Genomic DNA, 24,550 nt, shown 5'->3' on the forward strand with positions numbered 1-24,550 from the left:
GCTACTCCATTTCTTCTAAGGGATTCTTGCCCACAGTAGTAGATATAATGCTCATCCGAGTTAAATTCACCCACTCCAGTCCATTTTAGTTTGCTGATTCCTAAAATGTTGATGTTCACTCTTGCCATTTCCTGTTTGACCGCTTCCAATTTGCCTTGATTCATGGACCTAACATTCCAGGTTCCTATGCAGTATTGCTCTTCACAGCATTGGACTTTACTTCCAACAGTAGTGACATCCACAACTGGGTGTTGCTTTTGCTTTGGGACTCAACCCCAGCCAAAACCCACGGTACCTGGTCAGGTTCTTGATGTCTCCACAGAAAGAATTGAGTGAGAGACAAAGTGATAGGTAAGAAGTAGATTTATTCAGATTCAAGAGAAGCAAGCACACTCCACAGACAGAGTGTGGGCCATTGCAGAGGAAGAGTGCGGTCGCCAAGTGTGGCATGGTTAGTTTTTATAAACTGGGTAATTTTGTATGCTAATGAGTGGGAGGATTATCCCAACTGTTTTTGGGAAGGGGTGGGGATTTCCAGGATTTGGGCCACCGCCCACTCCTTGGTCTTTTAACATTGCCTTGGAACTGTCACGGCACCTCTGGGTGTGTCATTTCACTTGCCGATTGAGGACCAAGGTCTAGTCTTGTCTGCCATCTTGGTCCCATTTGATTCTAAAACCGGTTTATGTTGTGTCCTTGGGCTATGTCATTATTTCAAAAGTTGTGCCCTGCCCCTTTCCCTCCTGTTACAGAGGGGTCAGGCTTTCAAGGTGACTTAGGTGGTTTGCCTATGAGTTTGGTGGTGGTGTGTGCAGGGGGAATGTGCAGTATTGTGCTTTTGCTCTCAGCTTTTCAACTGTGGTGTTGGAGATGACTCTTTAGAGTCCCTTGGACAGCAAGGAGATCCAACCAGTCTATCCTAAACAAAATCAGTCCTGAATATTCTTTGGAAGGACTGATGCTGAAGCGGAAGCTCCAATACTTTGGCCACCTGATGCGAAGAACTGACTCATTTGAAAAGCCCCGGATGCTGGGAATGGTTGAAGGCGGGTGGAGAAGGGGGCGACAGAGGATGATATGGTTGGATGGCATCACCGACTCAATGGACATGAGTCTGAGTAAGCTCCGGGAGTTGGTGATGGACAGGGAAGCCTGGCGTGCTGCAGTCCATGGGGTCGCAAAGAGTTGGACACGACTGAGCGACTGAACTGAACGGAACTGATCCTCTTTTTGCCACCAGCTCTTCAGAGATGACACTTGAATCTTCGGTCTTTTTGTCTCTTGTCCATAATTTTCTCCAACTGCATACATGCAGTTGTTTTTAGTCCCTATTGTTTCTTTCTATTTTGTTGCTGGAGGAGACATTTTGATCTCGAGGACACAAGCAGTGAGTGGTGGCTTGAAGCAGTGAGTGGTGGCTTGAAGCAAGATCTTTGTTCCCTGACCAGGAACTGAACCAGGGTAGCCTGAGTGACTTCACTTTCACTTTTCACTTTCATGCATTGGAGAAGGAAATGGCAACCCACTCCAGTGTTCTTGCCTGGAGAATCCCGGGGACGGGGGAGCCTGGTGGGCTGCCGTCTATGGGGTCGCACAGGGTCCGCCGACACGACTGAAGCGACTTAGCAGCAGCAGCAGCAGCAGCAGCCTGTGTGAAAACCAGGAATCCTAGCCACCCTTCCATCAGGAGCTAGGGCTAGAAGCACGGTTGGCCTGGCTCTTGCCTCTACTGAAAAATGAATTTCTCAAAGAGGCAAAAGCTGTAAAAGTAGGTACAAAGTTTATTATTAGAGCCACAACACAAGTCAGGGAGCACATAGATACACAGCTTATTTAAGACAGAAGTAAGGCAGAGATGCACACTTGGAAAGGGTGTGGGTGTCCTCCTTAACGAGGAACAGTGCATCAGAGAGGTGATTCAAATCACTTATATAGAGCATTTCTTCCATTTTGGCCAATTATCTCATCTCTTTTTCCACACCTGACCTCTCCTGGGGCCCTTCCTGACATGCCTGTGAAATTTTTTGCTAAGAAGGATTGTAGCACAGAGGGCTCCTGGGAGGTTGACACCAACAATCACCGGGTGGGTGGCTCCTCCCCTCCGTTTTAACCTGGGAGGAATTTTTCTGAGCATGTGTAGTCTGTGAAGGTCTCCTGGACCTCAAGAATGCAAAATAGGTGGTCTCTATCTTCTATCCAATAAGGACTCAGCTCCTGCTTGCTCCTCCTAATATCCTTATCTTGGAGCATCTTATCTTTATACAAAATATTTATTTATTAGGCATGAAGGATCTTTAGTTGCAGCACGTAAACTGTTAGTTGTCCCATGTGGGATCTAGTTCCTTGACCAGAGATTGAACCGGAGTATGGAGTTAATCACTGGATCACTAGGGAAGTCCCTGCTCTTAGCCCGGAGTTAACTGTCTGCAGGGGATAGATTGCAGCTGCTCACCCTGGGGCCCATCAAATTCCTGCCTCGGTCTGTCCAGGTGCAAGCACTGCAGCAAAGGGTCCCAGGTCCCAGCCTGTCTCAGTAAGACAGAGGATACAGACAGGTGTTAAAATCTGTTCAGAGTCAAAACCACACCTGAAGCTGAAAAATAAAATGAATGAAATTTCTGATGAATGACCCAATTTTCACGAATGGAACTGAGTTCACGGCCAGTCGTGACGCTTAATGCGTTTTACTAGACATACACACAATAATACTACATCACAAAGACAAGTGGATTTGAAAGGAACCGGTTTCCCCTGGACTGCTAAATGTTCTGTTCTCCCCGCTGAACGCCGTTATTTGAAAAAAGATGCACAGGTTTCAGCCGACCGCCAGACCGGAGCTGGGCAGGACAAAAGTTAAGGCAGGCAGCCGAGCGCGCCGGGTCCCAACACGTAGCGGGTGGGAGAACAGGAGCGGGAGGCGGACGCCGCTTCCCCCAGAGGGGGCCCGCCGGCCGGTTGGCCGGGCCGGACGGAGGGGGGGGGGGGGGGGGGGGGGGGGGGGGGGGGGGGGGGGGGGGGGGGCCTAGGGCGGGGCGTGGGCCGGAGGGCTTCCCGTGACGCCACGGACGAGGCGTGTCGTATGTAGATATCCGAGCGCAGGGGCTGCTGGGCCGTCGTCTGGTGCTGAAACACGATATGGTCTCCCGTGGCGTGGGAGAGAACTGAGGAGTTTCTGCTTGAAAGTGCGTGGATCCGCTGTGTGGAAGGCCCAAGAAGGGTCGGGGGTGCGTGGCGGAAAGTGAGCGTGTGTGTACAGTGCAGGGCGTCTGAGGTGGTGGTGGGGCGGAAGGCAGGCAACTCATACTTACCTGGCAGGGGAGATACCATGATCACGAAGGTGGTTTTCCCAGGGCGAGGCTTATCCATTGCACTCCGGATGTGCTGACCCCTGCGATTTCCCCAAATGTGGGAAACTCGACTGCATAATTTGTGGTAGTGGGGGACTGCGTTCGCGCTTTCCCCTGTGTTCTTACTTGTCTGAAAGTCAGACTGCGGGTTTTAAGTGTTTTATGAAACTGGTTTTCAGCTGTTTCAGTAATGCTCTTCTCTAAAAATCTGTTTGTGTGACTTAATTGTTATTTACGTTCTACGAAGGTAAGCAGGGTTCGTAGGTTACTGTTTTTCAGCAAAGTGTTGTATGCCGAACTCCTGTTTTTTTGCAGGGTTAGGTGGTCAGAGGGGTGTGTTTTTCTGTTGTCGGGGCAGAAGACTGCCCGTAGTGCTCTGAAATGCCCCACTTCAATGACCTGGTTCTTTCGACATTCAGTCTCTCTCTGTTTTTCACGTAATTCTTTCAGGATTCCTGAAAAACCGCAACTCTAGCTCGCCGGACTATAGATTAGATCTTACGGGGTTGTCTCATCTCCCGCAGATTGGAACTGGAAGGACGCTAGGTTCTAGTAGCTCTCCGTCACCCTGACGTTACTGAAATTCACGGCTTTGAATCGGTGATGGTATGAAACTGTTATAATTTCCTGTTGTCACATTTTCTTATGCTTTTAAATGTCACCCTGCTTATTTAACTTATACGCAGAGTACATCATGGGAAACGCTGGGCTGCAAGAAGCTCAAGCTGGAATCAAGATTGCCGGGAGAAATATCAATAACCTCCGATATGCCGATGACACCACCCTTATGGCAGAAAGCGAAGAGGAACTAAAGAGCCTCTTGATGAAAGTGAAAGAGGAGGGTGAAAGAGTTGGCTTAAAGCTCAACATTCAGAAAACGAAGATCATGGGCATCTGGTCCCATCACTTCATGGGAAATAGGTGGGGAAACAGTGGGAACAATGTCAGACTTTATTTTGGGGGGGGGGGGCTCCAAAATCCCTGCAGATGGTGATTGCAGCCATGAAATTAAAAGACGCTTACTCCTTGGAAGGAAAGTTATGACCAACCTAGATAGCATATTCAAAAGCAGACACATTACTTTGCCAACAAAGGTCCGTCGGACAGTCAAGGCTATGGTTTTTCCAGTGGTCGTGTATGGATGTGAGGGTTGGGCTGTGAAGAAAGCTGAGCGCCGAAGAAGATTTGATGCTTTTGAACTGTGGTGTTGGAGAAGACTCTTGGGAGTCCCTTGGACTGCAAGGAGATCCTACCACTCCATCCTAAAGGAGATCAGTCCTGGGTGTTCACTGGAAGGACTGATGCTAAAGCTGTAACTCCAATACTTTGGCCACCTCATGCGAAGAGTCGACTCATTGGAAAAGACCCTGATCCTGGGAGGGATTGGGGGCAGGAGGAGAAGGGGACGACACAGGATGAGATGGCTGGATGGCATCACTGACTCGATAGACATGAGTTTGAGTGAACTCCGGGAGTTGGTGATGGACAGGGAGGCCTGGCGTGCTGCGATTCATGGGGTCGCAAAGAGTCGGACACGACTGAGCGACTGAACTGAGCTGAGCATTAGGGTTTTCCCCCCCAATAAACTAGTTCTATGCATCAGGTGGCCAAACTAGTGAAGCTTCAGCATCAGTTTTTTTTTTTTTTTTTATTTTTTTTTATTTTTAAACTTTACATAATTGTATTAGTTTTGCCAAATATCAAAATGAATCCGCCACAGGTATACATGTGTTCCCCATCCTGAACCCTCCTCCCTCCTCCCTCCCCATTCCATCCCTCTGGGTCATCCCAGTGCACCAGCCCCAAGCATCCAGTATCGTGCATCGAACCTGGACTGGCAACTCGTTTCATACATCAGTTCTTGCAACAAATGTTCAGGACTGATTTCCTTTAGGATTGATTGGTTTGATCTCTTGTAGTCGGGACAGTGGTGATTTTTTTTTTTAGTGCAGTTTTTCTTTTCTTTTTCTTTTTTTTTTTTTTTTTTGGCTACGGGTGTTCCTGATGATTGTCGTGTCTAAGGCTGCGAGCGACTTTGCGCACGTACTCACTTGGTAATACGATGTTGCTGTGGTTTAGCCGCTAAGTCATTCCCGACTCTACGTTATTGCCAGGAGATAAGTACTTCTTCATACACATCCTCTGAACTTTACCACCATTCTTGCTTGCATTTTGACTGCACTTTCCGTGTCACCTTAGAGTTTACACAGTTTGAGTTTTTAAAACGTGTATCCTAGAGGCACCCTGGTATATTCTTAATAACAGAGACTTGCAATAGATTAGATTCAACAGTTTTTGCTGGGTACCTGAGCCCACGCTTGCGAGGTCCTAATGGAGAACTGAAGCCCACAAAGAAGAGCTAGATAGAAACTGCCTCAGTCTCTTATTGCTTTTAAACTCCCAACCCTAAAAATATAAGTGTCCTTCTATAGCTGTTTGTCAAAGAACAAAACAGTTACCTGGCCCAAGAGCTGTGAAACAGTAAGAGGACATCTGATGGGAAGTATAAATTGCTGCGAGTCTGTTTGTATCAGCAGATAAAGTGCCTTTGTGACGGGTAACAGTGCTGGTGACCTCCGGAGCTCTTCCCAGGGTCCAAACGAGTATGACAACCCCTTCTAGTTCTCCTTTCCAAATCTCAGCTAGTATCTACAACTCTGCTTTAAAGTCTGCCAAATCCAACATCTGAGACATCTTGGGGTTGTCTTTTTTTGTTTGTTTGTTTCTTTTTCTTTTTAAAACTATGTGTTGAATAAGTAGCATTTTTCTGTTTCTTTGCATGTTTCACTTTTGTTTACAGGACTCTTTGAATGGTGCATTATAGACATTCTGGATTCTGGTATCTTCTCCAAAATGTATCAACTTTTGTTCTACTAAGCAATTTGATTACTGGCCAATGACTTTGAACTTGTGTAGGGCTGGATTTACGGATTGTGTTGGTAGATCTGTGGAAAGTCCCAAGCCCTCCTTGGTGTGACTCAACCTCCAAACCCTGCTAACCTTGTCAGGTCTTAGTTTTACACTTTTGGAGGGAGGATCAAGAGTAGGCCTTACACTAGGGTGTGGTCTTTCCTCCTCAAACAGTCTTTCTGGAGTATCAACTGAATGCTCAGGGTGATACAGAGTTAACAAGGCCTGAATTCCAGTGCTGCCAGCAGAGACGTCTAAAATCTCTGTTCTGGTTTTCATCCCAATAGCACCTGTTGTCCCATAAGCCTTGCATAAGCACTCCACCCATGAGCAGCCAGCCTAGCACTCAGCAAATGACTGGCAGGAGACCCAATATAGACTTTTGAAAACTAGCCTGTAAACTGTTCTCTACAGATTCTAGTTGTTTCAGTTGCCCTCTGATCTCTGCCTTAGCTTTGTGTGAGCACCATGCTCTGCTTGCTGTACCACCATCAGGTCATTCCCACAACTCTCTCTCAGGCATTCACAGTCTTGCACTGTCTCTGTCCAGTGTGTATAACCAGGTGCTTCACACATTTTGCCCATTTTTATGGTTGTTTAAGGCAAGGAGCACAAGCTGGAATCAAGATTGCCGAGAGAAATATCAATAACCTCCGATATGCCGATGACACCACCCTTATGGCAGAAAGGGAAGACTACAGAGCCTCTTGATGAAAATGAAAGAGGAGAGTGAAAAAGTTGGCTTAAAGCTCAACATTCAGACAATGAAGATCATGGGCATCTGGTCCCATCACTTCATGGGAAATAGGTGGGGAAACAGTGGGAACAATGTCAGACTTTATTTTGGGGGGCTCCAAAATCCCTGCAGATGGTGACTGCAGCCATGAAATTAAAAGACGCTTACTCCTTGGAAGGAAAGTTATGACCAACCTAGATAGCATATTCAAAAGCAGACACATTACTTTGCCAACAAAGGTCCGTCGGACAGTCAAGGCTATGGTTTTTCCAGTGGTCGTGTATGGATGTGAGGGTTGGGCTGTGAAGAAAGCTGAGCGCCGAAGAAGATTTGATGCTTTTGAACTGTGGTGTTGGAGAAGACTCTTGGGAGTCCCTTGGACTGCAAGGAGATCCTACCACTCCATCCTGAAGATCCTAAAGAAGATCAGTCCTGGGTGTTCATTGGAAGGACTGATTTGAAGCTGAAACTCCAATACTTTAGCCACCTGATGGGAAGAGCTGACTCATCTGAAAAGACCATGATGCTGGGAAAGATTGACGGCAGGAGGAGGAGGGACAAAGGAGGATGAGATGATTGGATGGCATCACCAACTCAATGGACATGAGTTTGGGTAAACTCTGGGAGTTGGTGCTGGACAGGGAAGCCTGGCGTGCTGCGGCTGCGGTTCATGGGGTCTCAAAGAGTCAAACATGACTAAGAGACTGAACGGAACTGAACTGCAGGCAAGAAGTCTAATCGAGTGACATTATTATACTATGGCTGTAGGTGGAAGTCCTGGATTATTTTCAGTGACTTTAAAATTAAGGTTTAGGCAGGAGCATTATGATGTCTAAATAAGCTGAACATTGTTTTCCATATTTACAAATGACCTGGCTGAATAATTTTTTTTTTTTTTAACTTTATTAACAAGTGCTACTAGGACTGATCTGGGTCTGCTGAATTCACTTCAGCATGGTGATCTCAGAGTACCACGAGGAGACATGGCTCAGTATCCTGTTCTTTGGCTATGTTCCAATGCTTCAACTACATGCTACTCCAAAACATGCCAATTTGGCCTAAGAATTATTTTGAGCTAAAGGCATTTGGAAAACAGCAAGTACATTCTTATCACCAGAGACAGGAAGTCAAGGCCCAGAGAAATCCACACAAACAGATTTTGTTAACTCATATCTTCCTTTAGTCTTCCCATATATTTTACTTTTCCATCATCATCTGTCTTTGTTCAACCTAGTATATAAATGCTTGGGTCTATGGCAACCCACTCCAGTGTTCTTGCCTGGAGAATCCCAGGGACAGGGGAGCCTGGTGGGCTTCTGTCTATGGGATTGCACAGAGTCGGACATGACTGAAGCGACTTAGCAGCAGCAGCAGCCAGTTCTTTGGGTTTTCACTTTCCTATTGGAGTTCCCATGGACATATGACAATCAATATGTTTTCCTCCTGTTAGTCTGTCTTATGTCAATCTAATTCTCAGGCCTAGCTGGAGACCCCAAGAGGCTTAAGGTGAAGTTTGCCTCTCCTGCAAACTCTCCTAGGACCACAAAAGAAAGGATTAGCAAAAAGCTATCTAAAAGGGACAAGAGGGCCCTTGGTGTAGGCTTGGTAGACCTAATAGGAAATGTAAGAATTCCCAGAATCAGATGGGTGGAAGGGTGTCTGCCTTAAGCCAAAGGTTGCTAGGGGAGGCCCAGAGAGAGAAGCTGTCATATAACTGGGGACCAGTGACTAAATTTCTTTGAATCTGTTTCTTTCCTCCCCTTTCCTATTCTTCCTCCCAGTTCTGCCCTTCTTTCTTCTGAGTCTTCCTTTCCATTTCTTCCCCGCCTGTAATTAGGCTGCACCCAGGGCCTGGGGCTTGGTTCTACCAATGCCTCTATGTGTTTGGGTTTTTAATCTTTCTTCTACCAAAAACCTCCCCTGGTGATCTGCTGAAACCTGCACAGCCTTCTTGGATCAATGAATTTTAATGCACAGAATCAAATACAATTGTCTCTGGGGCTTCCACAGCATCACAGAAAGAATGAGCAGGAAGGCTGAGCTTACACAATCAACCTCCCATGCTTAGACCCAAGATAACCCTAGAGTTGGGGTGGTGCAAAATAAGAGATCATGGGATCTGCCAGCCTCAGAGGAATTAAAACTACTGTACATCACTATTTTTACTATCCAAACTGAGAAAAAGTAGTGGTTCCTGGAACAGAGTTCCAATGAGAAGGACCACAAGCTCCCTTACAGCCTTGAAACTGTGGCTACTAATCCAAAGAAAACCAAATAAAATGCACTGGATGCTGGGCTACGCTCAAGACTAAAATTAGAAGTTTTGCACGCTACAAACTGAGCTAGCAGGATGACGAAGAGCCATGAGCTTTCCTCCCTACCAGCTTGGGATCAGTGGCCCAAATGTAAAACGGCTTAGAGAAGACCGAAGGCAAACTCGGAAAGCTGCTAATGAGGAACTAGGTTTGTAATAAGTGTAATGGATTCCCTCCTCCCCGGGGCTCGCCGGCAGTAAGTCCCAGACCAGGCCTACTACCGTGCTGCTTCTGAGCTCAAGCAGAAACCCAGCTAGTGGGTGGAAACTACTGCCCAGAGGTGGGGTCGGGTTGAGGGAGCAACTTCACCCTCACTGGGTCTTGTAGAAAGGCCTCTCCCTGCTCATTTCCGCCCAGGTGGAACCTCAGACATCCAAGACGGAATGATCTTTTCCAATTCATCCCAAGAATGAGATTTACCAGATCCACCTTCTTAGTCCCGTTATTGGAATTTTCTGACACTTCACGACAATTCTGAGTACTTTTCTCCAAGGTCACAAGGGAGTGTTCACGCAGCCCCAAATGCACTTTCTGTGTCTCAGCACACCCCCACCGCCGCATCTTCCATCTCTTATGTGGGGCCTGTTGGGGAAATAAATCCAGACTCAAAGGAACACGCATATTGATAAATAGAGTATTAGCTAATTTTATTACTGAGGAAAAAAAGAGCTCCTGCTTGCAGGTAGCCCACACAAGACTACAAAACTATTGTGGACTTCCAGCTCTATTAATGTGGGATTAAAGCTGCAGTTGTCATCATCCTACCTTTAGTAAACAATCAGCATTACTCCAGGAATGATACTAGGCCTTCTCTGACAGTGCATCTACTAAACAGTACGCCGGGTTAGTAACATTTAATATTCCTCGGCAAGGAGGGCGGAGAGGCAGCGCGCCGCTGACTCCCTGCCGCAGAGGGCTGGGGCGGAGTCGGAGTCGCCCTGGGGGGCGTTTTCTACCGTCCTGTCGTGAGCCGGGGGTGTGCTCCCTCTACCGCGCGGGGCCGCGGGCCCCTCGCCACCCGCTTAGAGGTTTGGACTCCTCAGGGCGTGGTGGTCTTTAGCCAAGCATTTCAGAGAGGAACATCAGTCATTCCAATTCGAGAGCATACAACAGTAAACAATCGTGGTCAGCGCGGTGGCGGACAGAAAGGAGGCAGGGAAAGGGTAATCAAAGTGATCTAACGAAAATAGGCATTTTCCGTTTTCTTTTGGCCTTTTCCCTCAGTGGCCAGAGCACCAGCACGCGCACTCTCCGTCCCTCCCCGGGCTGCCTCCACTCCCACTCGCTGTCTCCTCTTCTTCAGCTTTCCCTGGTCGACCCTCCCTTCCCCTTAGGATGGACGACCCCAGACTGCGGCTGAATCGCCGTCCACGGTGGGGAGCTCGCTTCGGTCCCAGTGCGCACCTGTCCAAAGTCGGGACCTTTGCCTTGTTTTTAATCAGCTCCGGGAACAAAAGCGCCTCCGGCTTGGAGAAACCTTTCCCGCCTTCCGTTTCCAGAGTTCCTCGTAGGTCCAAAAGCTTAAAGCACACACTGGAATTCTTGGTTGCCCTAGGACCTTGGGGTAGTATGCATCCTTCACCCAGCATTTATGATGCGGTGGACATTAGTTTGAGTAGGCTCCGGGAGTTGGTGATGGACAGGGAAGCCTGGCGTGCTGCAGTCCATGGGGTCGCAAAGAGTTGGACATGACTGGGCAACTGAACTGAACTGAACTGAACTACCAGGTGCGAGGCCCTGCCCTGGAGGACCCGCTGCATCTCGAGCAATTCCGAGATGCCTGCGGGTCGGAGTCCACAGCTGGAGGCACAGGGCGTGGGCAACGCAGTGGGGGCACAGCCGGTTCGTGTCCTTGGCACGGAGTGGTAACGTGGACGCCCTCAGTCCGGGAGGCTGCGGTAGTCACCTGGCGCAGGGCGGGCGTTGAGGTGGGGAGGAGCCGGTGGGAAGGCTGTGGATCTGGCTTTCGGCCATCAGAGCCCCTTAGCTGACTCCCAGAAGTTCTATCGATGTCCAAACGTGACCAGCGACACCAACTCTGGGCTTCAGGGTCTCGCGCACACCTCCGGTTTCCGAAGTATGGGAATATGAAGGTAGTCCCGGCGAGAGGCTGAAAAGCAATTTCTGGGATCAGGACACAAATTTAGAGCACCAAGTCCTCATGTCTCTGTGGCGCAATCGGTTAGCGCGTTCGGCTGTTAACCGAAAGGTTGGTGGTTCGAGCCCACCCAGGGACGTACCCTTTTACTTACTCAAAGTCCTTTCTTGCAACTTCAGGTTATCTCAAAATTCTGGAGGCTGCGAAGTCCAAGACCAGAGTCCGGGACAGATACAGTTCTTGGTGAGGGTCTTCCCAGAGGCTTGCAGAAGGCCTGTACACTGAGAGAGGAAACTGCTGCCCCTTCTGTTTTTATAAGAACGCTAATCTCAGCATCAGTGAGGGCCACACCCTCAGGAACTCATCTAAACCTAACTACCTGCCAACGGCTCCACCTTCTAATACTGTTACACTGGGGAGTTAGTGCTTCAACATATGAACTTGGGACGTTAGCGCAGAATAGGTGGTAACATAGACATTCCTCAAGTGTCTAAAATGCCTTCATAGTGACTTAATTGCACAGACTTAATAGTCACATGAGTGGGAGAGAAGTTGTCCTGTGTAGTTCTTTTATTTTTTCTTCCTGGAGAGATTGTGTGTGTGTGTGTGTGTTTATACACAGAAAATCAAGGAATTATAGAAAGGTACATATACTGAGAAAATTCTCACCTCCACTACTCATTCCCAAAGGCCAAATACCAACCTGGTGGTTATCAATAAATAAATTTATTTTAAATAAAATGTAAAAAAAATTTTAATAAAGTCAACAGCATGACTTTATAATTTTTATAACAAAATAGTCACCTACTTTATAAATATATATATTAAAAACCTTGGGCAAACCAGGCTATATTCACCTGCTGTAACTCAAACTTGACTATAGGATGCTGAAGCCACAAGGCCAGCCATGACTGGCCAATTTCTATGACTTCTTAAAGCATTGGGATCTAGAAATTCCACAAATTTTCTTTTGCTTCTTTCTCCCCTTGTTTGCTTGTCTGATCTGAGCTAGAAGCTCACAGATAATTAATTTAACAAACAAAAATGAAAAGAAAAAAAATCTAAAACCTCTACATTTTGAAATTTCATTTGCATTACCAGTATTTTTGTGGAAAAGAGAATCTAGCTATGACATGAAAAGCATCCAGTTAAAAGTATACATACATACATATCTCCAGTCCAGATATCATATAGGTCTAAAAACAACAAACAAATATTCTAAAATAAATGAAAGAATTCAGCAAATTAAAAAAACCTTCTTTGAAAAAACTATTTGATACAAAATGCAGCTAATGAGATGCTTTCACAATTAAAAATCTCAGGACTAGAACTGTACAACACAAAGCATGAACCCAGTGGAAACCATTAACATTAATAATAATGAATCAATATTGGTTCATCAATTGTAACAAATGTACCACACCAGTGCAAGAAGTTAATAACAGGGGAAGCAGTGTGGGTGGAGGAGAGAGAGCACATGGGACTATTTATTTTTAATCTCAAGAATGGAAAGACCGTATTTGCTGGGTATTATGCATTTGTTCCTCCAGATATATTCTCATCATTAACCACCCTATTATACACCCCAGAAAGAGTCTTCTTGAACTGTGCATAAAGACTCTGCCCACTGCTTCTTGTTGGCTACAGCCAATGGGATGTACTGACTGGGAATGGGGAGGGTGGGAGGAATATGAAGTCAGGATAATTGTTTCCTGCAGGTTGGCAGTAGTTGTGTTCTTTGCCACACCCCAGGACAGTTACTGTTCGGTGGCACTATACTATAGTTACAGCCTTACCTACAACTATTGCTTTCCCAGGTTCTAGAAACAGCTCTCTCCCCTTGGCCAATCAGGCCTAGTAACTGCTCTTCACTATAGCTAGCCCTAAGATGTTGCACCATCTATTTAGTGACTGCATCCCCTTCTTAGAGCCCAAGAATCCTGAGTTGGGAGGTCCCAGGAAACCCTCTTACTCCTCAGCAGGTCTGGGATTCAGAGGGCCTCAGGGAATATGCCACAAAGTTATCTGAGAGCTCATTGCATCTGTTCAGCTCATTAGCAGAAGAACAATTACAACTTTCTTCCTTCAGAAAATACCCCTAATAAAACTTCTACTGTCTTGTAGGGAAATTTTTTTTCTAAGAATGACATAAAACTCAAAATCCCTAGGGAAAGAAAAAAAACCCCAATACCTTTACCTACATGAAAGGTTTAAGAATTTGTTTAGCTAAAAAAGGGCTTCTCTGATAGCTCAGTAGGTAAAGAATCTGCCTGCAATGCAGGAGATCCCAATTCGATTCCTGGGACAGGAAGATCCCCTGGAGAAGGGAAAGGATACCAACTTCAGTATTCTGGCCTGGAGAATTCCATGGACTGAGTTGAACAGATCTGAGCCACTTTCACATGTACATATGTAGCTTAAAAAAAAAAAAAAAGGTAAATGAAGCACTCAACATCTGGCAAAGCCAAGGCCTGGGTGATTCAGCCTGTAAAGATATAAGTCACTTTTATTATTATTGTCATTATTTTTTTTTATTTTTGACTGTGCTTGGTCTTTTTTGCTGCACAGGCTTTTCTCTAGTTGAGGTGCACGGCCTTCTCATTGCAATGACAAGCCACTTTTAGATTCAAACAATTTATTACTTACATATACAGCAAAAGGAAGAGTAGTTGAAGGTATAGACTTCATGACTCCTCATCTCCAACATCCAAAAGATGTCACTGAAACAAAAGGGGTCAGTGACTGTAATGCAAGTTGTGGGATACCCTGTTACTGAGGAGTTAATTCTAGACTGCAGCTAAGAGTTTTACAGTCTGCAGCTGTCCTCAGAGAAGGAGTGAGGAGGTAAGCAGAATGCCTTAAGTGTGATTAGAAGCTGCAAGGCAATGAAAAACTGTCCCAGGGTAGACAGGGAGGGGAATGGAAACTGTCTCCTGGCTGCTCTTCACAGGCCTCCCATCCTCTCCTGTTTGGGGACAATCACAAGGCGCTTTGCCTTGTGGTAAGTTTCACAATAGTTCCACTTCAAGTCTTCGCTTGTGTGGCCTGTGCAAATACATAGAAGGTCACTTGGGTGCCACAGCAGAACTGTTCCTCTACAATATTCAAAAGACAACAAATTGGTAAAATACTTGAATCATTACAACATATGAAAAGCTTTTTTATTTAGTATTTATGTTTAGCAAGCTTATATATGCACATAGTTTAGAAAGTCAAACACTTACAAACCTGGTAATGAAAACCAACAGTCCCCTGAACCTCTCTGCCATTTCTTGCTCCCTAGAAGTAACTACTTTAAATTCTCTTAATCAGTGATTGGATATTAATTTGTTTCTATAAACAAATATTGTTAATTCTTGATTTTCTAGTTTTAGGCACTTTATCTCTCCTTTACATACTCCCACTACACTTAGTACTACACACACGTATACATTTTTCACTTTTCCATTTTCCCAATTGTGATGGTTAATTTTATGTGTCAGTCTGGCTAGGCCATGGTACCCAGGTACTGGGGTCAAATATTAATCCAGATGTTCCTTTGAAGGTATTTTTTAGATGAAATTAACATTTAAGTCAGTAGACTCTGAGTAAAGCAGATTACCCTCCAAAATGTGAGTAGGCCTCATCCAAGCCACTGAAGGCCCTAAGAGAAAAAGACTTAGATCCCCAAAGGAAGGAAGAATTCTGCCTCTAGATTCTGTTTTCAGGTGAGAGTTACAACATCACTTCTTCCCTGGGTCCCCAGCCTGTTGGCCTACCCTGAAGAGTTTTAGATTTACCACCCTCCACAATAACATCTCTGTATACAAACTAAATTTCTATATACATATGTGTGTATCTTCTATTGGTTCTGTTTCTCTGGGAAACCCTAATATATCAATATGCTTATGTCATAATTTTGAGAGATTAATGATTATCATTTTTACTATACAAACTATTAACAGAGAAATTAATGTGATCACTTTTTGAATTTATTTTTCCCTTGGCAGTAACAATTACATTACTTTTCCATTTGCTTAATTTTCCATGTATTTATTATTGAATTATAACCAATTTCTGTAAGGCTTCTCTCAAGAGCTTTCTCATTGTTTTCTGCTGCTGCTGCTAAGTCTCTTCAGTCGTGTCCGACTCTGTGCGACCCCATAGATGGCAGCCCACCAGGCTCCCCCGTCCCTGGGATTCTCCAGGCAAGAACACTGGAATGGGTTGCCATTTCCTTCTCCAATGCAGGAAAGTGAAAAGTGAAAGTGAAGTTGCTCAGTCGTGTCCGACTCGTAGTGACCCCATGGACCGCAGCCCACCAGGCTCCTCCGTCCACGGGATTTTCCAGGCAAGAGTACTGGAGTGGGGTGCCATTGCCTTCTCCGCATTCTTTTCTACAGCTATATTTAATTGTGTGGTTGTATTGCCATTTATTTAGTCACCCCCAAACTGATGGACCTTTAGAGAATTCCCAATTTTTTAGTTAATAAAAAGTGTTTCTTGAATAACTTTGTACACAATTTCACACTTGTATAGCTATATTGTAGGATAAACTTCTAAATGTGGATTGCTGAAGTAAAAAAAAAGTTTGTGAAAATTTTTTATATTGCTCAAAAAGCACCCTGTAGAACTTGTACCAATTTACCCTCTTGTTAACAATGTTTATTCACTCTCCAACATATTAAACTTCAAAAAATTTACCATTTCCTATATTGAAATTTATTTCAACTTAGTTTTAAATTGCACTACTTTTGTTAATAGCAATGTTGAATGTTAAGTATCTTCTCATATGGGCAAGCCTTTTATATTTTCTATTCTTTATATGTTTGCTATTTTTATTGGGTTATTGGTTTATTTCTTGTTGGCTTATAGTTCTGTAAATATTAGGGAAATTAGTCTTTTGTACATGATGTGTGTTCTAAGAATGTAGATGTCCAGCATGGTATGATAAATTTGGTACAGCCACAGGAAGGGAGGAGAACCAGAAGAGAAGGTTATTATACTCACCGGTCCCAAGTGGGGTCACCGCTGGCAAGCGCAGGCCCACACAGAAGTGCAATCGGCAGGGTGTTCAGTTGAACAAGTGGGGAGCAGTGAGAGCCAGGGCCTAAGGGCTGCAGCCTTCACTGGGGTCCTGAGTGGGATCTAAGGAAAGCAACCCAAGATGGAGAAAGAGAGGAAGGAAAGAGGAGGAGGGAGAAGCAGGGAGACAGGGAAGTGGAGGGAGGAGGGGAAAGTTAGAGTCCTGGTTGGGTTGCTTTTCAAGGGGTTTCAGTTGTTTTTGTGTGTGCATTCACAAGGGGCCTGTGAGAAGGATGTCGATAAACTGAAGCATTAACGAAAAATGGAGGGTTTTTAACACAATATGAGTTGCAAATACTTCCCCAAATTGTCATTTGTCTTTCAACTTTTCTTATGGAGATTCCATTCATTTATATAGTGAAATTCATCAATATTTTCTCTCAGGACTGAGTTTGTGTCATAGTTAGAACAGCCTTTTCCACACACACACCAAGAAAAAATAATTTTCATGTTTCTACAAGAATTTTATGTTCCTTTTCATTTTTATTTTAAATCTTTGATCAATTTGTAATTTACTTTTATGTAAAGGATGTCACTGTGCTTCCTTGGTGTGGCTTAGTGGTAAAGACTCTGCCTGTAATGCAGGAGATGCGGTTTCCATCCCTGGGTCAGGAAGATCCCCTAGAGGGGGCCACGGCAACCCACTCCAGTATTCTTGCCTGGAGAGTTCCATGGGCAGAGGAGCCTGGCAGGCTACAGTCCATGCGGTCTCAAAGAGTCTGACAAGACTAAGCGACTGAACACACAAAGGGTATGATATTCATTGACCATTATTTTTTTCTCAGACAGCTACCTAGTTATTAAAAAAATGCTCATTAGAATTATTGATTCGAGTCCCTCTTTCTACTATATTACATTTTTTATGTATTTTGGTCTATTTTTGGACTTTATGCTGTCCTATTGATTACTGTTTCATTCATACAAGATATTTTATCACTTTAATCATTATAATTTATGGCATTTTAATATTTCATAGGGTTAGTCCATCCTCATTCCTCTTTCTAAAAAAGAATTTCCCTGACAGTTACTGCTTGTTATTTTTCCATTTAAACTTTAGGATTATGTTATCTGGTTGGAATTTTTTAAAAATTTATTGACATTTTAATGAAAACTGTTAAATTCAGACACCAGGTTAAGGAGAGGTGTTCTTTCTGATGTTGAGTATCCTACCCAAGAACATGGTACATCTTGGTTGATAGGAAAGGAAGTTGCTCTAATACAGCTGTTCCTGAACTTGAGCATTTATCCAAATCACCTGGTGAGTCTGTCTGTTGGGCCCACCTCAAGAGTTTCTGAATCTGTAGGTCTGAGGTAGGGCTTGAGGATTTGCATTTCTCAAAAGTTTCCAGATGATTTTGGTGGTGCTTGTCTTGACACAACACCTTGAGAACTGGCTACTGTATTGATGATTTTGGAGATGGTTCCATATATAATGGAGTCTAAACATTTACAAACTTTTTTAAAAAAGTAGGACTGGCCAATGATCCTTCTGAAGAAGTGGGAAGATCTGTATGACGAATTAAGAGGGAATCTCCGCATTGTGGTCGAGAAGCCTGATGACTGGTGCCAAAGTCGGCTTCCACTCACCTTGAAAACACGGACTTTACTCACACCACCCATCACAACACTGAATGGGAGATTTAACAGGGACATTGTAAACAACTTCGAGCCTTACGGGTAGAGCAAAGTTCGATCCATAGTTAACTCAAAATGACCGATCAATAGCCAATTCAAAAAGCTTGCGTGCAGCGTTCCAGAGAGACAGGATATATTCATCCAACGACAGCACTGCAATCTACCCATCTGCCCCGCTCCAGGCCTTCATCCTTGCGCCTCCCGATCCTTTCCCCCTTTCTTTGCTCTTCCGCGTCCCTCCTCAGCGTCTTCTCCTGGGCCCTCTCCTCTTGTTCTTTTGGAGATCAGTCCTTTGAGGCTGATAGACGTTTCAAAACCCAGAAAGCAAAGGCACTTGCTTAGCACCTAACGGCAAACATTTTAACTACCTAAGAAGGCACTTCAAAACCTCATGCAAAATTTCCCACTGACTAAAAGAGAACGAAAGTGTTTCCGTTTGGTCGTGTCCTAAGACAGTGCAGGCCTCAACTTTTTGACACCAGGAAGTAGGTTCCTGACACCAAGAAGACAGTTTTTCCACAGCTGGGGTGGGGGTGAGGGTGAGGGGTTGCGGGGTGCGGGGATGGTGTTCGGGAGTAATACCAAGGATGGGGAGCGATGGGGAACAGCCGATGAAGCTCACCTCCTGCTGTGCAGCCCGGTTCGTAACAGGCAGCGGACCCGAGGGTTGGGGACCCCTATCTTAAGACGTCTTCTAGGTGGGGCAAGTCGAAACAGAACAAAGGGCGAGCTCCGCGGGCCCCGGATTCGGTCCTCGGAGGAACCTGGTTCCAGGGAGCCGTGGATCAGGGACCCCTGGTCTCAACCTGAGATGCTGGAATCGGTAGCCCAGATTCCTCTTTTTGCTGAAATTTGGGCAAATAGAGGCGATTTCTGGAATAGTTAACTGAAGTTTAAAACAGCAGTGACAACAATAGTTATTTAGAAGCTGCTGGTTCAGTTGGCAGCGAATAAAAGAAGATTTAATAAAACCGAAGGTAGGTAGGAAAAACAAAAAATTAAGCCGCCCAACGTGGGGCTCGAACCCACGACCCTGAGATTAAGAGTCTCATGCTCTACCGACTGAGCTAGCCGGGCTCCAGTGCAAACTGCCTTTCCTACAGAAGTATAGTTTCTTTCTAAGGCCTACCTTCACGGTCAAAGATATACGCAACTTAATTTGAAAGAATTCTCGGGCTCTGGGATTTTATAAATGTACTAGAAGCCTTTGCCACCAAACAACTCGACGCTTCGATAGTGACGGGACTGCGAGAGGCCGAGGGGGCTTGCCGAGGACCCAGGAATCACGAATCCTGAAACCCCGACGTTTCTTCAGATTCCTTTTATACCGGTTTTGAGACCTTTTGGTTAGCAAATTCCTTTGAGAACCCGGTGTCTGGGACCCGGAATACTGAAAAGGAGGCGAAAAAGCGCGAGGGAACGGGGATGACAGGCGCAAACTGCCGCAGGGACTAGGAGGGGAGCGGGAACCTGCTCTCGCGAAATCTTGGTGTTGAGCCTCCTGCTTCCTTCCGGGTCCGAAACCCTTTTCCCGGTTCAACCGTAAGGACCAAGGGGTGAGGTGGAGGTGGAGCTGACGGACGCGGCTCTCGGAAAATAGGTCCAATTCACTATTCATTTGGGGCACGATTTTGTTTTTAAATACTAAACTTCGTGTGACCTGAGTAAAAGACCATATTCATTACGTGTAAAAGCCCCACTGAGATTTCAAGTCGGATGGAATTCAGAGCCTCGGGCCTGGGCGCTCACGGGAGATTTCACTCCACTCTCCGAAACGTTCATTTCTCCAACTTCTGGAAGAGGTGCTGAGTTCCCGAGTCACCCGCGAAAAGCTGTCTCCTCTGCTCAGGTGAAGGCAGGCTTTTCTCGCAGCTCCGAGGCGCTGCACATCGCCCTGAAGTGCCTCTGCCGGGGCTGGTCAGGTTCGCCTAGGTCGATGAGCTGTAGAGTGAGCTCCACGGAGTGAGTTATTCGTCTAATTCATAGACTGCATATTCTGCGGTGCAGTCTTGAGCAAAAGAGGATTGATTACAAACCTTTTTTTTTTTTAATCGCTAAAAGTTTCCGAAAAACAGACTGCTGACGCGAACTACAGTCATATGCCGTGACTCGGATTCGAACCGAGGTTGCTGCGGCCACAACGCAGAGTACTAACCACTATACGATCACGGCGTGCTACTTTCGCGGCGGCGCAGTGCGGCTGGATTTAATATCCTTTGAAACAGGATTGTCTTACTGTAGCTTTCTTTGCCTAATTGGCGCTATTCGCACAGAAAATTCCAAATGTTTCCACTCACAACTTCGAAGCCAGGTCTGACACCCGAATCTGGGTCCGAGAATCCTGCGGTGCCGGCACCAATATCACCCCCTCTGCTGGACGGCGGCGCACTGTCGAGATCTGAGAGGTCTGTCGCATGCAGCCAGGGGACCGCGTCCCCAGTCGCCTTCCTCAAACCACTTCTCTTTCCTCTTCAAATATTCAAGGCGTTCGGCCTAGATAACCAGAGCATTTGCCTATTTACACCTCCACCTGGTACCCTGGAGCTGATATTTCTGTTTCCTGAATGTTGGAACCGAAAGAGAAGCGGAGCTGGTGAGTTGCGAAAGGCTTTGAGGTCCCTTTATTTTTTTCATGCTTCCCTCACCGTTCCTTGGCGCCCGCTCTCAGAAACTAAGGACTCTGGGGCTGACTTCAGTAAATCTAAGTCGCCTCAAAGTATTCAGAAAAACAAATAAAATCAGCCTCCTTTTCAGTCATTACCTAAGGGCCCCCCAGAGGACAATTATCGTAAACTGGTGCGAAGCAAGAAGCCAAACCCAGCAGATAGGCTTGGCTTGGTAGCTGCAAGAAAACTGGAGCTTTACTCTCGTTAGAATCTCCCTGAAGGCTTAGAGTTTGAGGACAAATGGGTGGTCAAAAGATCTTTCTCCCTCCGTTTGGCCTTCACAAGCAAGGTTTGGGCAGATAAAAAGAGAGCCACTGCGTTGGCCGGGAATCGAACCCGGGTCAACTGCTTGGAAGGCAGCTATGCTCACCACTATACCACCAACGCATACAGGAAGCGAAGCCGCTTTATTTCCCTATGACGAGTTGATTATTTTGGTCTGACTTTCTTGTTTAGGATTTAGGTTGAGAAATATTCAACACAAATCCAAAGGACGAAAAGTAAAAGAAGACCTCTAGGATTTCTTCTGTAAGTATATTAAAAATTTTGTGGTAGTTTTTTAGTTGTTTCAGAGGTTTAAGGAAAATCGATTTAGTTTATTTATTGTCTTTTGAACCGTGCCTCTGAAATCTAGCGGACAAGTTCAGGCCTTAATGTGGGTGTTATCTCTGTACATATATTGTTAAGCGTTTCAGACTGCTTCCTTAGCACAAAGGCATAGAGGTAAAGTTGCCATTGAAAAGCTACATTTTTAGGATTTGGATACATATTGCCAAATTGCTGTGTGGCGCAACCTCACCCAAAGTGTATTACCAAATTACATTAGTCAATTAGATATCATCTTTTTATTTTTACGAAAGTGTAACATAAAAATTTGGAGTCTCATTTTAACTTGTATTTACTGTACTACTACTGAAGTTGATAACTTTTCATAAACTTTACTAATTATTTGTATTAGTTTTGAGAACTAAATCATACACTTGGTTGACTTTTTCTATTGAGTATTTGTTTTATATGTATATTACTGACATGCTAGTTTGCCATTTGTCTTTTAATATTATTTATAGGATTTCAGATGGGCAGTTTTCTGTTTTTATGTCGTTTTAACTGTCAGTTTTGCTATGTTTGTTTTTATCTTGAAAAAGTCTTCTCCAGCCCAATAAGATAATTATCCACTATTTTTAATTGTTTCAGTTCTTATATTTATTTAATCCATATAATATATGAAATGGTAATCCCACTTCTATGAATTTATCAGAAAGCAGTATCCAAGGATAGACAAAGATGTATTCACACAGATGTTCATTAAAGCGTTATTTGTAAAGCCAGAATTTTAAGGACAAAAACCTAAAAGTCCAGAAACACAATTGATCAAATTCATTTTTATGAAAACCCACATGAGCTTTTTTTTTTTTTATATGTTTATATTGTACATTGCTGGTGGGAGTATAAATTGATAGGACCTCGAAGGAGGGCATATTGGCACTGCTGCTGCTGCTGCGTCGCTTTAGTCGTGTCCGACTCTGTGCGACCCCATAGACGACAGCCCACCAGGCTTCCCATCCCTGGGAGTCACCAGGCAAGAACACTGGAGTGGGTTGTCATTTCCTTCTCCAATGCATGAAAGTGAAAAGTGAAAGTGAAGCCGCTCAGTCCTGTCCGACTCTAGAGACCCCATGGACTGCAGCCTACCAGGCTCCTCCGTCCATGGGATTCTCCAGGCAAAAGTACTGGAGTGGGGTGCCATTGGCACTACCCATCCATAAATGCACATATCTTTTGAACCAGCATTTCAGTTCTTGGACATTTATTTTACACATGTACAAAATGACTGGAGAAGGAAATGGCAACTCACTCCAGTTTTCTTGCCTGGAGAATCCCTTGGACAGAGGAGCCTGTTAGGCCTCAGTCCATGGGGTCGCAAGAGTCAGACACGACTTAGCCACTAATGACGACAAAATGACATGTAGAAGATTATTTTTATGGCCGCAAGAGATTACAATAACATCCTAAGTGGAGAAGGCAATGGCACCCCACTCCAGCACTCTTGCCTGGAAAATTCCATGGACGGAAGAGCCTGGTGGGCCGCAGTCCATGGGGGTCGCTGAGTCAGACACGACTGAGCAACTTCACTTTCACTTTTCACTTTCATGCCTTGGAGAAGGAAATGGCAACCCACTCCAGTGTTCTTGCCTGGAGAATCCCAGGGACGGGGGAGCCTGGTGGGCTGCCGTCTATGGGGTCGTACAGAGTCGGACACGACTGAAGCGACTTAGCAACAGCAGCAGCGGTAGCTAAGTGTCATCAATAGGAAGCTGGTTCCATTAATTATGGAGTATCAATACAATGGAATACTATGTACCATAGTACATAGTATTGTACTATGAGGAAGGTCTTCATATGTAATCTGGAACTATTTTTAAAAATATATGTTAAGTGAAAAAGGCAAAGTTCAGAAAAGTGTGCATGGATTGCTATCATGTGTGTAAGAAAGAGGAACGTATTTAGATATAGTATGTATGCATGTACTTGCATTTAGAATAAATTTTTTTTATATTTATAGTATACTTACACTACAGTATAATTACAAAACTTACTATTGACTGTCTTATTAGAAGAAAACTAGAAGGCAGAGGTGAAAATTAGGTTTAATAGTTATGCCCTTTTCCATATTTGAATCCTAAACCATGTGACTATATTACCTTTGCAGAAATTAAGTAAATTGAAAGAAATATGATTTTCCTTAAGTATATTTATTTCTACTGAAAAGTGTTATAAATATATTAACTTTAAAAGTAGTTTGTAATAAAACAGTATATAGAGCATTATTTCATTTTGAATTTCAAAAACGGGTAGAATTTTGTATTTCAAAAACGGGTAGAAGCCATTTTTTATGTTATTCTGTATATTCTGTGTTTCAGCTAAGGTCACCCATGGGGAAACGGAGTAAAAGAAAAGAAGTTAATCATTAAAAGTGTTCAGGAGAGAAAACGAACACTTCCCTGACCGGGAATCGAACCCGGGCCGCGGCGGTGAGAGCGCCGAATCCTAACCACTAGACCACCAGGGACGATAGCAAAGTGCTGCGGATACAAATATATGAGGCTAATTCAATGTGCGTCTCTGTTTACCCATTCCATGATGTGTGTTATTTCAGCTATCTAGATTTTGAGATTCTTCACTACTGGGCCCTCCCCCTACCCCGAAACTACTTTTCCCTCATAAAAAACTTTTTTTTTTCTTGAAGTAGAAAACCCTGAAAAGAACACCCTAGCTTGGCTCCCAGAGCTAAGTGAGGATCGTATGCACACGATTGCAGTTTCCAAAATTAAAGACAAATGTCCGGAGAAAAGATCTAAAGACTAATAGGAAACTCTCAGCTTCCCCTGTTTGCAGTATTTCCTGAACTGCGATCAGCGGAAAGGTAAAAGCCCCTAGCTGTGCTCTCCCAGGAATCTTTCCTTAAGGAATATAGAAGTCCTATAGCAGTTTTTTTTTTTTTTTTTTTTTTTCTTTTAAATCGCTTGTGAATTTAGGCCAAACTCTGTTGACCAAAGCGAACATTACAGACAAGTACAAGTGATTCAGCCCATGGGTGGTTGGTTGTCAGCAGGATCTGAGCATAATTCGCTTGTGGGAGACTAAGAGAAGACTTTTGGAGCTTCAGAAATTTCAAATATGAAGAAGGAAGAGAGGGAGAGAGGAGAAAGAAAAGAAAACTGGAGTGCATACCTAGACTGAAGGAATCTTAAAAACCATACCCCTCAATGTATGCAAAT

At 44.6% G+C, this 24,550-nt stretch overlaps 3 long non-coding RNA genes and 6 other non-coding genes across 13 annotated transcripts in view; 4 read left to right on the forward strand and 5 right to left on the reverse strand.

The window, feature by feature from the left end:
• Window positions 1–47: 47 nt before the first annotated feature.
• LOC112585570 lies at window positions 48–3,464 on the forward strand. Its single transcript, XR_003110012.2, has 3 exons — window positions 48–59; window positions 2,141–2,143; window positions 3,316–3,464. It is a non-coding gene; the product is annotated as an uncharacterized LOC112585570 (long non-coding RNA).
• LOC112585884 lies at window positions 3,301–3,464 on the forward strand. Its single transcript, XR_003110457.1, has one exon. It is a non-coding gene; the product is annotated as a U1 spliceosomal RNA (small nuclear RNA).
• A 6,474-nt stretch (window positions 3,465–9,938) lies between these two features.
• Window positions 9,939–24,550, reverse strand: part of LOC102392878 — a 43,195-nt gene continuing 28,583 nt past the window's right edge. For 2 of the 5 annotated variants that reach the window (XR_003110013.3, XR_003110015.3), the window contains exons 3-7: window positions 16,396–16,533; window positions 14,053–14,126; window positions 13,748–13,822; window positions 11,561–12,602; window positions 9,939–11,418 (exon numbers count right to left, since the gene is read on the reverse strand). This is a non-coding gene — a long non-coding RNA (uncharacterized LOC102392878). Of the gene's footprint in view, window positions 11,419–11,560; window positions 12,603–13,747; window positions 13,892–14,052; window positions 14,127–16,395; window positions 16,534–24,550 lie in introns of all 5 variants that reach the window. The other 3 variants (XR_006551686.2, XR_003110014.3, XR_006551687.2) reach the window with 3 other exon arrangements.
• TRNAN-GUU lies at window positions 11,472–11,545 on the forward strand. The gene has a single exon. It is a non-coding gene; the product is annotated as a tRNA-Asn (tRNA).
• On the reverse strand, window positions 19,110–19,182 carry TRNAK-CUU. Its single transcript has one exon. It is a non-coding gene; the product is annotated as a tRNA-Lys (tRNA).
• TRNAH-GUG lies at window positions 20,206–20,277 on the reverse strand. Its single transcript has one exon. It is a non-coding gene; the product is annotated as a tRNA-His (tRNA).
• Window positions 20,507–23,832, forward strand: LOC102392658. The gene is made up of 3 exons (XR_326006.3): window positions 20,507–20,698; window positions 21,228–21,299; window positions 23,693–23,832. It is a non-coding gene; the product is annotated as an uncharacterized LOC102392658 (long non-coding RNA).
• Window positions 21,087–21,158, reverse strand: TRNAG-UCC. Its single transcript has one exon. It is a non-coding gene; the product is annotated as a tRNA-Gly (tRNA).
• Window positions 23,770–23,841, reverse strand: TRNAE-CUC. Its single transcript has one exon. It is a non-coding gene; the product is annotated as a tRNA-Glu (tRNA).

The sequence above is a fragment of the Bubalus bubalis genome, chromosome 6, assembly GCF_019923935.1.
Source record: "Bubalus bubalis isolate 160015118507 breed Murrah chromosome 6, NDDB_SH_1, whole genome shotgun sequence".
Lineage (NCBI taxonomy): Eukaryota > Metazoa > Chordata > Mammalia > Artiodactyla > Bovidae > Bubalus > Bubalus bubalis.